Source organism: Ovis canadensis, chromosome 18, assembly GCF_042477335.2.
Source record: "Ovis canadensis isolate MfBH-ARS-UI-01 breed Bighorn chromosome 18, ARS-UI_OviCan_v2, whole genome shotgun sequence".
Taxonomy (NCBI): Eukaryota; Metazoa; Chordata; class Mammalia; order Artiodactyla; family Bovidae; genus Ovis; species Ovis canadensis.
In genome coordinates, this window is record NC_091262.1 from 67,821,863 (window position 1) to 67,827,229 (window position 5,367).

Here is a 5,367-nt window from a genome sequence, read left to right on the forward strand (position 1 = left end):
CTGATTGCAGCCATGAAATTAAAAGACGCTTACTCCTTGGAAGGAAAGTTATGACCAACCTAGACAGCATATTAAAAAGCAGAGATATTACTTTGCCAACAAAGGTCCATCTAGTCAAGGGTCATGCATGGATGTGAGAGTTGGACTATAAAGAAAGCTGAGCACCGAAGAATTGATGCTTTTGAACTGTGGTGTTGGAGAAGACTCTTGAGAGTCCCTTGGACTGCAAGGAGATCCAACCAGTCCATCCTAAAGGAGATCAGTCCTGGGTGTTCATTGGAAGAGCTGATGTTGAAGCTGAAACACCAATACTTTGTCCACCTGATGCGGAGAGCTGACTCATTTGAAAAGACCCTGACGCTGGGAAAGATTGAGGGCAGGAGGAGAAGGGGACGACAGAGGATGAGATGGTTGGATGGCATCACTGACTCGATGGACATGGGTGGACTCTGGGAGTTGGTGATGGACAGGAAGGCCTGGCATGCTGTGGTTCATGGGGTCACAGAGTCGGACACGACTGAGTGACTGAACTAAACTGAACTCCCAACTTATACCTCTAAGCCAGACCTCTCTTCTGAACTCCAGACCTGTATAATCAACCTATTACTCTTCAGCACAACTCGGATATTATATCATACAGGGTCCAAATAAGAAACAGAAACAGGCATACTAAAATTAGACATTTGAGGGGGGCTTATTGACAAGATAACCATTCACAAAGGTGTGAGCATAGCCTAGGAGCCTCATCCTCATAGTACATACTGCAGTGACTCTGGGTCATTAGCAGCAGAGTTATTAAGACCATAAGTATGAAGTGATGAGGGAAAGGAATTGTTACTAGAAAGTGGAAGGTTAGAACTGTGTAGATGAGACCACCAGGAGACTAGCAGTATTAATGACATCAGGGAACACAGAGACCTTGAGTAAAACTTCACTGTGAGGAAGCCAATAAAACAGATCCAGTCTATAGATCAGTCTCCTTCCTCTCAGTCTCTGTGCTCCTCATAAGCTAAACATAATCAGAGGCTGAAGAGCAAAGGGATCCCACTGATGAAATGGGCATACATCAGTTTCCTGGGGCAGGGAGCAAAGCAAAGAAGACTAGAGAAAGGATCTTAGGGAACGAAAGGAAATAATCTACATTCACATGTAACAGACACCTCAAGATTAACATTTCTAAAGCTCAACATTTTCCATGAAAACCTGCTCCACCTTTAGCCTTCCCTGTCACAGGATGTGACTTCATCCTTCCAGTTGCTCTCGGGGTCATTCTTGCCATTCTTGACTCCACATTTCTCTCAAAATGACAGCGAATCTGTCAGGAAACTCTGTGGTCTCTGTGTTTGAAATATAATCAGCCTCCCTATCTACAAGTTCTGTATCTCCAACCATATAATAAAAAAGAAAAATACAGAAAGCTCCAAAAGCAAAATTTGAATTTGCCTCTCACCAGCATCTATTTTATAGCATGTATATCTCATGGCTCAGATTGTAAAGAATCCAGCACCTGAGTTAGGAAGATCCTCTGGAAGAGGGCATGGCAACCCACTCCAGTATTCTTGCCTGGAGAATCCCCATGGGCAGAGGAGCCTGGTGTGCTACAGTCCACGGGGTCACAAACAGTCGGATACAGCTGAGCAACAAAGTACAGCATGCATGTGTATCTGTGAGTATTTACATTTATTTATATTGTGTTAGGCATGTTAAGTAATCCAGAGATAATTTAAAGTAAATGGGAGGATATGCCAGGTTATATGCAATACTAGGTCATTTCATTTAAAGAACTTGAGAATCCACACATTTTGGTATCGCTGGGAATCCTGGAATCAATCACCTGGAGATACTGCAGGACAGCTGTATATCCAGAGGCCTCACACTTCCCAGCATCTTTGTAAAACCATTATGTCTTGACTGAACTTCCACAACAACAACAACAGGCAATATTGTTAAAACATCTTTGTGGTCAACTTTTATGAAACACCTGTGAAAATTCATCTATGTATACAGATGAATGTGGTCCCTAGTTTTGATACTTAACAGTAGAAATTACATATAATTCTGCTTTTTGAATGATATTCCTGTTCCTACTCATCACATATTGTTTAAAAAATAAATACAGAGTTAATACAGTTGAGAGATTGGGAATTGCCTTTAATTATATACTTACAGTTTCACACAAAAATCTGAAAAGCTCCAAGAAAATTACATGTCTGCCCCAGCAAGTCTGTAATGGTAAATGAGGAAATGAAGGCAGATTACTAAAAATACATTTAAATAATCCTCTTTTGTAAAACATGCTAAGCTTTGCCTGTCTAAGTCAGTTTTGGCACAGAAACTCTGACTATGACAGTAAAAATATATGGATATATTTTGGAACTATCCCAGGTCCAGAAAATGCCAAGATAATTAGCAAGTTTACAAACTGGGCTGTGCTACCTTTTCTAAAGCAATACCTCAAACTTAACCAAAGTCTTTCCCACCTTAATGATTACCTGTTTTTGGAAAACAGGTTGCTCTAGCTCTTTGAAACAGAAATTAAAGTGAAAAAATCAGCTTCTTCTAACTGAAAGTTATCATTCCAGTGGCACATTAAATTGGAAGTATGCAAAATAAAAGCAAAATTAGTATTAATTAGAAAAATGATCAACAGTCTAGATATATTTGGTGTGTCTCATTAAACATACACTAGTTCTTTTAGGTTTTAAAACAGAAAATAAAAATATTACGTCTTAGAATGTACAGGATTGTGTCAGCTTACATTTCACCATGATATATCAAGCTCATGTTACATTCATACCTTCATTAATAACGATCTGATAGCTCCTTTATTTTAGTCAATTATCTGTTTTCTATTCACAATGTATCCAACTTAATTTATTAAAAGAAATGTATAAAATATAATAAAACGCAAGTTAAACTGCATTTTTATGGCTATAATCTTTGAACTGACTGAATTATAGGCTGTCTAGAAACTTAGTCAAATAATCAGTAATTTATATGATTTATGTTGTATATGTACTTAGTACTATAAGAATAGTAATAGCTAAATTTTGACTGATTATTATCTTTTAACCATAGTGCAAACCAATTAAAACACATTAACTTATTAATAGTCATAACAACCCAGTAGGGTAGCTATTAATAAGTTATCCCCAAATGACTTTAAACTAGGGTTATCTACCAATAGGCAACTTTAGGAAGATGTTTGTGTGTGGCATGATGGTTTATTAACTTTGAGGGTTTCTAGTACACTTCCTTCTACAGACACACCACTTGTCCAAGGGGCAGACACTATTTCTCAGCGAGTGACAGAATGGTGAAATGTCCACCTTTTAACAAGTGAGCTATTACTGACAGATGCTCTGAAAGAGAACAAGTTCAGAGGAGTGTGGTGTTCTCAGCCTCCTCAGGGAGTGACACCTCCACTTGGAATTCCAATTTCAGTTTCTGTTACTAAGGAAGAGGAGCAGAACCTGACAGTACAGGCCACTGAAGAGAATGAAGGAGAAATAAGGCTGTGAATTCTTAATTAACAGGATGTTCAGGGACATGCATACAAGCTTTACACCACTGCTGTGGAAGGCTGCGTTTAGAATAGATACAGAAACCACTCACTGCTATCACTAACTTCAGGAGGTAAAAAGGCAGTTTCCAAAGTTCTAGTCAGTGGTGAGAAGGAAAATTATTTCCTCTGGAAACCCTGAATCTATCTCTCTGAAAGCATTTTCATACTGGTAAATGACTTGGTTAATGGTAAGGCTCAGAGGTTCCAAAATTCAGTTTCTGAAATAACTCAAAATTTGCACTCAAGAAATGAAAGAAATAATCCTAAGCAAAAATACTAAAGACAAACTGATTCCAATTATGCTAAATTCCCAGGGGAACCCTAACCCTAAGCCCCCTCTAATTATTCGGGGAAAGATGAAAATAACATAGATTCACCTTTTCTCTAAGAAAAGTGATTGATTTTAAGTTTTTAGTGAAAATATTAAATTATGCATCAGTGGGTAAACACTGAAACTTTACATAGTGCTAGGCACTACATTAGGCACAAGAGCTACCAAGAAGAAAAGTTTTCCCTGAAGTGAAAGAAACCATAGTCTGTCTGGAATGAATACAGAAATCCCTCTGATAAGCCACAGATACCAGCAAGCTTTCAAATAGTGACTTAAGGAGGTAACCAGCACTTTCAGTTAACACTGTTATGACTCATTCAAGATGTACACAAGCTGGAATAAGCATAAAATATAAACATTTACTAGAACAGACACTAAAACTGAATGGTTAAAAATATATACCAGGCTGTATTTCCGCAAATAATACTATTTATAGATGCCTAAATATTTTCTGAGGCATGTGTATAATCAGAGTTGTCTTCAAAGTTTTGATGACTTGTCAATTGTTAGAGGTATTAGCCTTGGTCAGTATAGCTCTAGTACATTAACATTCAGTAGGCATCTATATCCAATTGGAATCATGCTGGGGGCTAAAGAAACAAAAGAAAAGACAGATCTCTCATCCCCAAGAACTCAGTCTTATGGGAGAGAGAGGCAAGTAAACCATCCATGAGAGTACATTATATTGCTATTGCCAGCATACACATTCAGACAAACTGCTGCAGGAGCCAAAGGAAGTGACTGCTCCACCACAAGGGTAAGTAATAGGACACTGTCCATAGCTCTAGATTTAAATGCCCTGAAGATAATCACAACTGTCCAACAGAAGAATAGGTCACCTAGCTATAGAGGGATCCTTCAGACCTCAAGAAATGTTAAAAAGACCCATGATCAAGATGTATAAAATTTCTAAGAGATGACACCAGGTAACATCAAATCTTAAAAGATAACGTTGTTAAAGTGCTGCATTAAATATGCTACCAAATTTGGAAAACTCAGCAATGGCCACAGGACTGAAAAAGGTCAGTTTTCATTCCAATCCCAAAGAAGGGCAATGCCAAAAAATGATCAAACTACCATAAAATCATGCTCATTTCACATTCTACCAAGGTAATGCTCAAAATTCTCCAAGCTAGGCTACCACAGTACATGAACTGAGAACTTTCAGATGTACAAGTTGCATTTAGAAAAGGCAGAGAAACCAGAGATCAAATTGCCAACATCTGCTGGGCCACAGGAAAAGTAAGAGAATTTCAAAAACATCTGCTTCATCATCTACACTAAAGCCTTTGACTGTGTGGATCACAATAAACTGAAAAATTCTTAAAGAGATGAGAATACCAGATCACCTTACCTGCCTCCTGCAAAACCTGTATGCACATCAAGAAGCAACAATTAGAACTGGACATGGTATTGACCGGTTCAAAATTGGGAAAGGAGTACATCAAGGCTGTATTTTGTCACCCTGCTT